Source organism: Notamacropus eugenii, chromosome 6 (assembly GCF_028372415.1).
Source record: "Notamacropus eugenii isolate mMacEug1 chromosome 6, mMacEug1.pri_v2, whole genome shotgun sequence".
In the NCBI taxonomy this organism is placed as follows: Eukaryota; Metazoa; Chordata; class Mammalia; order Diprotodontia; family Macropodidae; genus Notamacropus; species Notamacropus eugenii.
In genome coordinates, this window is record NC_092877.1 from 13,726,753 (window position 1) to 13,739,457 (window position 12,705).

The 12,705-nt window shown below is 36.4% G+C and overlaps 1 pseudogene; it reads right to left on the minus strand.

Moving 5' to 3' along the window:
- Positions 1–1,019: 1,019 nt before the first annotated feature.
- LOC140511961 (small ubiquitin-related modifier 2-like) lies at positions 1,020–1,307 on the minus strand (annotated as a pseudogene).
- Positions 1,308–12,705: the final 11,398 nt, after the last annotated feature.

The window sequence follows — 12,705 nt, forward strand, 5'->3', positions numbered from 1 at the left end:
ACATGACAGCCCTGAAATTTGGCCACATTATTCCTATTCTCTTTTTGAATCTCTTTCAGGATGTGATTGGTGGATTCTTTCAATATTTATTTTGCCCTCTAGTTCTAGAATATCTGGGTAGTTTTCCTTGATAATTTCATGAAAGATAATGTCTGGGCTCCGTTTTTGATCATGGCTTTCAGGTAGTCTCATAATTTTTAAATTGTCTCTCCTGGATTTATTTTCCATGTCAGTTGTCTTTCCAATAAGGTATTTCACATAATCTTCTATTTTTTCAAACTTTTGGTTTTGTTTCATAACTTCTTCATTTATCATATAGTCATTGGCTTCCCTGAAATCCACTCTCATTTAAAAAACTCTTTTTTTTCAGTGAGCTTTTGAAACTCCTTTTCCATTTGGCTAATTCTGCTTTTTTTTATTTTAAACAAGAAGTTTATTTAAACAACAAGATGTGTGACTTAAAGGGAACACTATCTAGGATCAATTTCTTTATAGTAATTTATCCCTACTGAGAGACAGAGATTGCCCTACATGTAACAGTTATGTACAAAAAAGTTATAAAATCGTCCTTGGTTTTACAATGATAAAGAAAAACATTGAAATTATCCAATCAAACAAGGTATGCAAGGATTTTTTTGTAGGTTTTTGTTATTGTTGTTGTTAAACAGTGAGAACAAAATAACTTACTAGAATATAAAGATAAAAGTTGAATGAGCATGCCACTAATGGAGAAAAGGGATATTTTCACAGAACCAGTTTGTTTTTTCCCTTCCCCATCTCCATTTTATGTTGATCAAAACATACCATCAGCCATTTAGTTAAAAAAAATATGGATTATGCCTGTACACATACACCAGTTACTTTATGTACAATAAAGGAATGGGAGAAGGGAATCAAAGAAAAGAGAAAACTATACTGCAGTAGTCAGGATGTGGATGAACCAAATCGTGGTTTTCTAATTGTGAATATATTGTTTTCCTTGGGAGCACAGTTCTGGAGTGCAGTTGTAGATTTTCTTTTTAGTAAGTACCTCCTGTCTGCTGCTGGAATAAATCAATTGTATCTTCATCCTCCATTTCCAACTGTGCAGGTGTGTCTATTTCATTGATTGGTTACCCATCAAATCGGAATCTGATCTGCCTCATTGACAAACCCTGTCATTCACAATAGGCTTTCATTAGTTTACTAAGTGGTGTGTGCCTCTTAATCTTAAATTGCACCACCAAACCATCTTGCCCTGCCACCTTCAAATTAATGCGGTCGTTGTTTTCAGTCTTGACTCCTTCCTTCAGCTTCTCATCGGCCATGGTGAGTCTGAGGGTCTCCTCAGCCACACTTCACAAAAGAGGCACCAGGGCAGTCTGCTCCAAAGGAACTGGGGGGGGGGGGGGAAGCAGCAGCAGCAGGGCAAGAGCAGAAGGAGGAGGAGGAGGAAAAGGATGGTGGTGATGGTGTGGAAGAGGAGGAGAAGAAGGAGGAAGAGGTGGAGGAGGAGGAGAATGAGGAGGAGGAGAAGGAGGAGGAGGAAGAGGAGGAGGAAGAGGAGAAGGAAGAAGAGGAGAAGGACAGCAGAGCTGGAGGTATTGAGGGCACGTGCCTAATTCTGCTTTTTAAAGTCTTCTCCTCATTGACTTTTTGGACTTCTTTTTCCAATTGAGTTAGCCTATTTTTAAAGGTATTATTTTCCTCAGGATTTTTGGTTCCCCTTTAGCATGCTGCTGACTCGCTTTTCAAGCTATTCTATGGCCTGAGCTCATTTCATATTCATTTTGGAGGTACTGGAGGCAGAAGCCTTGACTTCCTCTGACAGTATGCATTGTTCTTCCTCATCCAAAAGGATGGAAGGAGATATATGTTCACCAAGAAAGTCATCTTCTATGGTTTTTTTTTTCTTTTTGGGCATTTTCCCATCCAGTTACTTGACTTTTGAATCCTTTGTCAAGAAGGATTCCTCCTCCCCCCAGGACCATGCTCAGGGCTGATATTCAGATCGGCTGCTCAATTCCCCCAGGGGCTTTGTGTAGGGGCCAGGCCACCAATGAGGGCTGAGGTTCAGATCCCCTGCTCAATTCCCCCAGAGGCTTTAAGCTGAGCAGCTAGGACAATGAACCCAGGCTGCTTCCATGGCAACCATAGCTGCCCTCCACCCACTGCTGCTGCTGCTTCCTCTGCTGCCATCTAGGACCAGTGCTGGGGGGACCCTGCTCCCCTCTGGCCCAGCTGGGAAAGCTCTGCCACACTAAACTTTGAAGCTTTCTTTGTTACTTGTGGATTGAGGGATCTGGGACCCTCCCTGCTGAGAATTCTGCCCTGGAGGTCTGTTCAGGTCCTGTTCCTCCAGGTGTTGGGTGGCCAGGGCTGGGCTCCACTCAGCTCAGCATCCCATGGGATAGATCTTTCCTGTCAGCCTTCCAGGTTACCTTTGGCTGGAAATCTCTTTCACTCTGTTGTTCTGTGGCTTATGCTACTCTAGAATTTGTTGAGAATCATTCTTTACAGGTATTTTGTGGACTGTGGGGGAAGCACTAAAATATATGCATCTTTAGGAATTTCTTTACGATCACATCTGTAAGTGCTTTTAATGCCTTAGTATGTCCTTTGATGTGGACATGGAAACCTGAAGTTATTTTTTTTTTAGTCACTTATATACTCTTTTACTATTTTGTCACCTATCTTGGACTTGAGTCCTGCTTCATCATTTCTCTTCTACCTTTTCGATCTTGAGGCCCATTTCTATGACAAGGAGAAAGTAAATCAAAGCAAAAAAAATAACTTAAGGTTATATCTGTTATCTGCAAACATGAAAACTCATTCAAACCACAAGGGATAATCTCTCCTCTGTATTTTGGCTCTAAAAAATACTTTGGAAATTACTCTAATATTCTTAACAAGCGTTATATATGCACATAGATAGGTATCTACACACATATACACACATACATACCTACATACATGTGCATATATACACATGCATGTGCATATACAGATACATGTGAATATACATAGATGCATGCATGTGTAAATAGCACAGATATACCCATCTAGCTATGATGTCTCTTTCTTTCTATCACTCTATCCCTATCTGCCTCTGTCTGTCTCTCTATTTCTTTCTCCATTTCTTTCTCTCCCTCTTTTCCTATTTGCTTTATTTTTATTTTCTCCACATTGGTCATGTTATGAAAGAAGAAACAGAACAAAAGGAAAAACTATGAGAAAGAAAGAGACAGACAGACATAAACAGAGACACACACACAGAAAATAGTATGGTTTAATCTGCATTCATCCTTCTCTGGATACAGATATTTTCCATCATCAGTCTTCTGGAATTATCTTAGATCATTACATTGCTGAGAAGATCTACATCTATCAAAGTTGGTAATTATACAATGTTGCTGCTATTGTGTAAAATATCATCCTGATTCTGCTCATTTCACTCTGCATCAGTTTGTGTATTTCTAGGTTTTTTAGAAGTGCACATGCTCATCATTTTTTATGGAACAATAGTATTCCATCAAATCCAATTACCATAACTAGATCAGCCATTCCCCAATTGATAGACAACCCCTCCATTTCCAATTATTGGACACCACAAAAACAGCTGCTATAAATGTTTTCATACATGGAGGTCCTTTTCCATTTTTATGGTCTCTTTCAGATACAGACATAGTAGGGGTATTGATGACTCATGAAGTATGCCCAGTTTTATTGCCTTTGGGCATAGCTCCAAATTGCTCTCTAGAATGGTTGTCTCTCCCCATATTTACAACCCCTTAACTCACTCTGGGCTTTAGTCTTCCTGAAACTGTCTTTCCAACTATATGAAACATTCTGTAATCGAAAGAGAAATTAACAGGAGCCTGGGATACTGGATTGGAGTCATGATTATAATATGCCTTCTTATTTACATGACTTTGGACATGTCACTTCACTCTTCTAGGTCTTGCTTTCTCAATATGACAGATAAATTAGATGATCTCTAGCATTAATCACTGCCGTTTATATGGTATTTGAAGGTTTCCCACGTGCTTCAAATCCATAATCTCATTTGAACCTCACCATAGTCATATAATGTAGATAGTTTAATATTCTTCTGTCTATTTTGCATATGATGGAACTGAGACTTGGAGAGGTAAGTTTCATGTCTATGGCCATATAACTAGTTGGTTTATAACAAAGATTTCTCAATCCAAGGCCAGGATTTTTTATTTCCTTCAATTCTATTCTATTGCTATTATTTTTTTTAATTTGTGTCCTTCCTTCCATTTTATACAGAACAATTTAAATTCTGAACTCACCAGACAACTTCCTGTATAATTATCTTTTTATTTTGCCTTTTTAAAAAGATTTTCAAAGTCATATGGGACTTTTAATGCCATTTAGTCCAACCTATCCCTGAAAACGTCTTCCATCTCTTGCTTAGAGACTTCATTTGAGTGGAACACCACTACCTATTCACAAGTTGATTCCAATTTTAGATAGCTCTCATGATTAGAAAAGTTTTCTTTCTATTAAACCTACATTTATGCCTTTGCAGCCGCCAGTCATTGCTCTTAGATCTATTCTCTGTGGCCAAAAGTAGGAATAGGTCTTACTCTTCTTTCTCAAGTCTTTACAGTTTTAGGATAAACGTACCTTCAGCTTGTCCTCATATGGTATGAGTTCCATACTCTTAAATATCCTTGTTGGCTTCCTCTGACTACTCACCATCCTAAGAGAGAAATTACTAGCATGCTCCCAATACAGAACCATATGGTCCAGATATAATCTGACTAGACAGATTACAATATGATTAATTGCCTCCTTGTTTCCAAATAATTTATTTTGCATTTCTTCTTACATATTTTATTTACTTATGTGTATAAAGATACAGTTACCTATTAGAATATAAGTTCCTTGAGGGGAAAGGTTGTTTAATTTTTGACACTGTATCCACAGTGCCATAACAATAACTTGTGGCATGTTAAATACAATAGACAATAAAAGTTTATTGAATTGAATTGAAGAAAAGACCATTGTGTTCCTTATTAGACACATTAACAATTGTACCAAGAATTTAAGTGACATGACTCCTAATTGTACAATGAGTCCAATATAATCTATCTGCTAGGACCTAGTATACTATTCATATTAGCAAGTCCACTAGAGTGTAACATCATTGTAATCGAGGGAAGGGTAATTTTGGAGTGACAAACAGAAAATTTGCCAATGTTGAACTTTTATATATTAATACAGGCAAGCAACTATTTTTCTTCCTAAACTAATAATCAGAGTTCTTTAATTCCCATGATTATGCATTGTTATGGGGATAACAATTATTCTTATTGAAATACTGACCCAACTTTAGCCAAGACAGAATGGCGTTTGATAAATTCAAAGCTATCTCCCTTTGTCACTGTACAAAGTAATTGAGTAAAAAATGGTTAATGCCAGAGTTAGATGAGATAATAGAACCTCCCATTCTACCATTATAATTAGATTTGAACTCATTCATCCCTTGTCTCTCTACCCACAACATTTAGATTTTGAAGAGCATCACACACTAAATAAATGATGAGAGGAACTCAAATGAGAAATGTGAATTCTCAAGTTCCCATCCCTGGATGTGATATGTCATCTTGCATTACAATGATAATTTATGAGTAAACATTAAATTAAATGCTTGGAAATGGAATCATGCTGGTCTATTAATTATTCAAAATATTTATCTGGTAAAATGGAGGATCCTGAAATATGATGTATAATTTAAAATAATTTCCTGTCAAGATAAAGTAAATTAGGAGCAACTGTAGTAAGCAATGCAAGAAACAATAGGGAATGCCTTTTCTTTTTTTTTTTTTTTAAAGACTGCAGTTTGCACAAAAAAAAAAATGTTCACTGACTCACAGAGCCTGAAAGACGTTCCTGGTAAATGAATACTGGCTCTATAAAACCTGAATTTTAGCAGTCAATTTAAATGGCCTTCTTATGTAAGTTATAGTGGAATCATTTGGGATGGCAAAGGTATCATAGCCTGATAGACTTAGACCTAGGGAGAAGTTCAATGATAATCAAAACCAGGCCCCTCCTTTCAAAGATGAGGTGAAGAGGCCAAAAGATATTTAGACATTTGCCAAAGACGTAATCAGTAATGTGACAAATTAAGGATTTGAATCCATGCCTTCTGATTTCAAATCCAGTTTGAATTTCATTGAATAAGGTTTCCCTGGAGAATGTCACAGGGATGAATTAGAGGACATTTTAAATCAAATAGGAGCAGAAAGAATAATGGTGTTTTCCATAGTATTTTTTTCTAGAAAAAAATAGGAAAGAAAGTATGTTTGATTTTTTTTCATAATCAACACAGTTAAAAATATTTCTAGGAATTATAACACTTGGGCTCATAGACAACCCTGTGAGATAGGTGACAGGGTCATTGATCTAGGGCTAGAAGCGACCTTAGAGATCATTGATTCCAACTACTTCATTTTACAGATAGGTAAACTGAGGTGTAGGACAGTGGAGTGACTTATCCAAGGTCACTCAAGTCTTAGGAACATAGATTTACAGTTAGAACTGACTTCAAATAGTAGAATTCTTACATACACACACACACACACACACACACACACATACAGACATGCATATACATATATACACACACATATATATACACACATATACGTATGTATATATACACATATGCATAAATATATACACATACATACATATACATGCACACACATATACACATTACATATATACATAAATATACTCATCTTTAGAAAGGTTGCAGCAGGCTCATGGAGATCAAGTTACTTGCCCAAATGAATATACAAAGTGTACCAGACAAAAGTTTGAATTAGAAAATGAAAGGAAAAGAAAGTCACATTCTTTGTTCCAGTCTAGGCTGGTATAGAAACATAATCAGAGTTCTGCATACACTAGGGACTAGGGTCTGGCCAGGATCTGCTACATGGTGCTTTCTAATATTCTAATAGACTATATAGCAGGGAGAGACAGAATTCTGAAATTAGCAAAGACAGAGACAACATTGTTAGTCTGCAGGAAGAGATAACTGCTAGTTGCTCTGTTTAATTCACTAGTTTCAAATCACAAGTCCAGGATTAATTCAAGAAACAATAAAGGCCTAAAAGTGATTTTCCAGGATGAGGAGAAGTCATAGGCCTTAGACTATATATTGAAAAAAAGAACCAATTTCAGAAGTAAGTAGGAATTTTGTGGTTCTAAAATCAGATACAGCTCAGGATCTCAGACTCCATCACAGCCCAAAATTCACAGTAGGATAACCAGAGCAGAAATTTCCTACCAGAGCAAAATTTTCAGGATTGTGACTAGGAACCAGATTGTCTGATCGCACTGTACCAGCACTCCACAGGTTTGTTGTTCATACCAAACCCTCATCAGAAACTTACAGAACTCAGAAAAAGAGCAGAAATTTTATTTAACCATGAATCAGGCATCTTTGGAAGAAGGAAACCTCACAAGTTCCCAGCCTGAGATGAGCCAGAAATCTAGAAATAAAAACACACGGTAAGCAAGAAAGCAGCATCAAGACCAGCCCAGGCAATTCCTCTGGATGAACAGAGTTCAGCCCTAACATAAAGTTTGAAGTCAAGAAGTAAACTGAAAGAATGAAAGGATAGAATTTTATCGTTAAAAACTATTATTTTGAGAAGGATACTCAAGACTGAAATCCAGAAAAAGAGAATGATTTTAGAGCATCTACAACTCTAAAAGAAAAATATAGGTTGGCCACCAATTTAACCAGAATTCCTGGAAGAGATGTAGCAAGAGTTTGATTTTTAAAAGTTACCTTTATGTAAATGAAATTGTAGCTCTAGAATGAAAAAAATGAAAAAAAAATGAGAGGTGTTTTGGGGAAGAGATTGGAAAAGAAATTAACACAACGAGATATAAAACTTTACTGAAGCAGAAAATATGCTGAAAATTAGAATTGTTCAGACAGATTTTGAAAACTCCATGAGGCAACAAGAAATACTAAAGTAAAGTTAAAATTATCCAAAAATGAAAGGAAATATATGAAGTCAAAGCAAAAATGACATGCCTGTAAAATGAACAGAGGAGAAATATTTTAAGGATCATCGGACTACCTGAAGTGAGACAGAGTCAGAGAAAGAGGAGTGGAAAGTGGAAAAGAGTACCTGGACATCAAAATTCAAGGGATCAAAACATAAATATGTCTAGACTTCTCAATACCACAGGGAACATGAAAATAGAAGGACTTCACAAAAAACTTCTTAAAAGAAATTCCAAAACTAAAACTCAAAAAAATATTATAGCCCAAATTAAGAGCTCCCAGGTCAAAGAAAAAAAAATGTTGCTAATGACAAGAAACAAAGAGTTTAAGTTCCAAGGGACCCATAGTTGGGGTCATTGTTAACAACCACCATTATGAAGAAATGGAGAGCTAAGATTATGATACTACCGAAAGCAAAGGATATAGGCTTATAAGCAAAATTAACTGAATGTAATCCTATAGGAGAAAAAAAAATAGTTGACTGCTTAAGTAAGTTTAGGACTTGTAAGTATTTCTGATGAACTTATCAGAGATATCTGGAAACTTTCAACTGTATCAACAATAAATGTTGAGATTCTAATATGAGGAGATGATTCATTTGTGCAAGAAGGTCATAGAGGGAATCTCATTAAATAGACAGCCTTGGAATGGTTCTGTTATGTTTCGATGATCTTAAAAGTAAAATAGAAATAGAGGGCAAGAGGAATACATGAGAGGAGTGAGGTTAAGAAAATGTGTTTTATACAATTAGAGAGTGCAAGAAGACATTTATATAGACAAGAAGTAGGGTGCAGGTGGCGGCTGCCACCTTAAATTTAAATTTAAATTAAAGGCTGCCACCTTTAAATTTAAATTTAAATATGAAATTCATTCTCATCTGAACTCTTCAAAATAAATAAAGATACAGAGAAACCACCTTTGGTACAGACAAACTTTTCATTCAACAAGAAAATAGAAGGAAAGGGAGGAAAAGGGAATGAAAGGGAGGGTATCTCAAAGAAAGATGGCATCCTAAGCAAAATAAACTATAACTAAGGATGTACAAAAATATTTAAGTTAAGTTTTTTGTTATTGCTTTTGCTTGTTTGCTTGTTTTTTCTTTTTGGCAAAGGCAAAGAATTGGAAATTGGAAATTTGCCCACCATTTGGGGAACAGCGGAGATAGTAAGCGCAGTAAGTAAATATGTATTTTATCATGCTGTAAGAAATGATGAAGATAATGGTTCATTAGAAATACAGGAAGACATATATTGAAGCAGAGTGAAGGGAGCAGAACCAGGAGGATTATTCATACAATACAAATAATATTGTGAAGAAAAACAACTTTGAACAACTTAGGAATTCTGATCAAAGCAATAGCCAACTATGGTGCCAGAATCCTACTTCCTGAGAGAAAGGTGAAAGATTCAGAAGGTAGATGAATGTTTTGAAAATGTCTAATGTGGGCATGGTTTGCTTGATTACAGTGTTATAATGTGGTAAAGAAATCAAATTGATTCTGTGCAATTTTACAATTGATTTTATTCTGTATCACTGCTCCGTTTTGTAAGATTGCTCTTGTCACGTTGTCTTTGTCTCTTTGCCTATGAGCTAAGGTTAGAAGCTAGTTCTCCAGCTAATCACTATTCTATTCTTGCCTCAAGGAAATCTGTTATCTTTGAGTGATTCGGGAAGTCTGGTTCACTATCTCTAACCTTGTAGGTGGACTCAAACAAAGAACATTTTTTTAATCACAGGAATTGTTTCCTCTCCAAGTTAAAATAAAACTTGTTATACCTCATTCCTTCAGTTTCTGAAAAATTCTATAGCCTCCATTTTCTAGTTTTGAAGCTCATTAATCTGACCTGGTACATTTCCACAGGACACACTGTCCATCCTTGCCTGTCTTGTGCAGTTAAGGAAGGAATTATCTCTCTCTTAAAATCCAGGGAGTCTACTAACCCTGATCCAACACTGTTATCCCCCCATGTGAATGCTGGCTCACTCTTATTAATTTACCCAATCATCTTGTCCTTATTCCCTTATGATATCTACCCTTTGACCAATCACGTTGTCTTCCCCTCCTACCCAATTCTGTACTCCCCAAACTATATTAAGGCTAATAAGTCCTGCCTTGAGATCTTTGGTCATTGAGAGAGAACACTGACCCAATTTATTGATTACTGCTAGCCTAATTAATAAATTGGTCATGCTCAGACCCATTGTCTCTCAGTTAACCTTAATTTTAAAATATAACAATGGGATTTTTTTTTTTCTCAGATTGGTTTAGTGGGAGGATGGAACAGTGAGGCCAGTTTTTACTGACTGAAAATAATCATTTTTTTTAAAGCAAGACAGAGAAGTTAAATTAAGTTTATGGTTAATCTACTATATAAAAAAAAACTTATGAGTCATTCTCATAAACATCCATTTCCTGGATGTTTCCAAACTAAATTGGCTCTACTCTAGCCATTTCCTAAACCCTTTTATGCAGGATTGACCTGTTCTTGGCTCCAGAGTCCCTAAGATCTTTTTTTGTTGAGCAGTTCTCTAGGTTACTTCCTGGTCATTTCCAATCCATCCCTCTATCCATCTGTGTAACAACTCCACATTCCCTCCATCCCATATTCTGTTCTTTATGTGTTGTCTTCTTTCATTAAAATATAAATTCCTGTAGGTCAGAGACTTACTCATTTGCTTTTATTTGTATCCCCAGCACTTGGCTACTGCCTGACATATAGTAGGCACTTAATAAATACTCTATTAATCACCCGCCCAGTGACAGCTTGCAATAGTGAATTCATTCTAAACTTCTCTCAAGTATCTGAATATGTTAAAAAGTTCATTCTAAGATGTGTTGTTTCTCTTGTGCATAAAGCTGTGTTCATAATTCAAAAACATTATGCATTTATTTTGTTTCTTTTTATAATTTTTCTATGTTCTCTGTCTTGCTGGCTTTTAATGGATTTTCCCCTGCACTGTTTCCATGATAGCTAAGCATGCATACTTTGACAAGTTGTTGTAGCTTTGAAAGCATTTCACTTGGAAACAAGTATCATTACAGTGGCATACATACATATATATACATACATACATATATACATATATATGTGTGTGTGTGTATATATATATACATACATATAACAGCCACTAAATACCAGAATGAATGAAGACTCCCTCCTGGGATAAGAGAATGTATCAGAGACTCATGAGGTAAGTTTAGTAGGCCACAGCAGATGGCCCTGTTAACCCAAAACAAGTCATCTAAAGTTTCGTTTTGGAACTCTCTGGGTTCCCTAGAGAAAAGAGAGAATAAAGGAAAATCTGGGAGACCAGCTTTGAGAAATTTCTCAGACTACAAAGCTCTTAGAAATAGGTCTGGGGAGCTCTATTTTTCCTCCTTCTGTTTGGACAGGACCTTTTTCTTTTTCTTCATGAAGATAAGTGGTCAGTCATGCTCTGCTGTGTTGGGTATTATTTTTGAGTCACAAATTCCTGCCAATGGAGTGTGGATCCCTGGTGGACTGTTTTTATTTAGCTTACATTTACTCTGCAAGAAACCTATCTCTCTAGCAGACCTGACTCCAGGATTTCTTCAGTATAACATCAACTCAAGATGGGGATAGAATAAATCATTAACCTTTATAAGTCCCATTTCAGAATTCTTTTTTTTATTTGATCTAGGTGCAGAGCTATTTCATAATATAAATGTCCTTTCTCCTGTTACTTAGTTGTCTCCAACCAGTCCTTCTCCATGGAAGCATTTGAGAACCAGTGTCTAAATGTGCACTTAGTTGTATACATTTTTAGTGCAGGTAAGTGGCATAGCAGATGGAGTATTGGGCCTGAAGTCAAAAAGTTCATCTTTCTGCATTCAAATATAGTCTCAGACACTTACTAGATGTGTAACCCTGGCCAAGTCACTTAACCCTGTTTGCTTCAGTTTCCTTATCTGTAAAATGAGCTGGAGAAGGAAATGGCAAACCACTCAAGTCCTGTTGCCAAGAAAATCCCAAAAGGGCTCACTAAGTATTGGAAACGACTGAACATACTTTTAAAATTGATGTTTGGAAGCTCTTCTGAACATTCCAGTGTTACAAAGAAATTAATTGTACAAAATGCCAAGTGCTAAAGTTGATAAAGTGCTACACATGGAATCAAAAAGATCTGAGTTCAAATCTTCCTTCAGCTGTAGAACCCTGATCAGGTCACCTAACTGTTCTCTGATTTTTTTTCTGTATTTTTGCTTAATGGGTTAATGTATTTTTTTAATGTTTTTGCTTAAGGGAAGATCTTTCCATTCCATTAATAGGCCCATGTGACCACAGTCACATGGAAGCCTGAGTCACATGAGTCTAAGTCAAATTCAACAGGAAAGCATGTTGCAGGAAGGGTGGAACAGAAAGAGGTGGGGCAAGAGTAAAGCTGAGAGGAAGTTAGTCAGAGAGCAATCAGGGCTTGGAAAGGCAAATAGCTAGATCAAGTGAGAGAGCTTGTTTGTGATTTTGTTTAAGGGAGCTAGTTTTTGGGAAGCCTAACAGAGGGAAGGCTTGGGAATGGTGTTGCTTTCTGCATTGTTACTATGTATAAATTTCTTCATTACTATGATGGACGACTTTCTGGTGTCTTAATAAATGTTTTGGTTCTGTCTTTCATGTAGAGATTGTGGCATTTCCTGATTCAACATT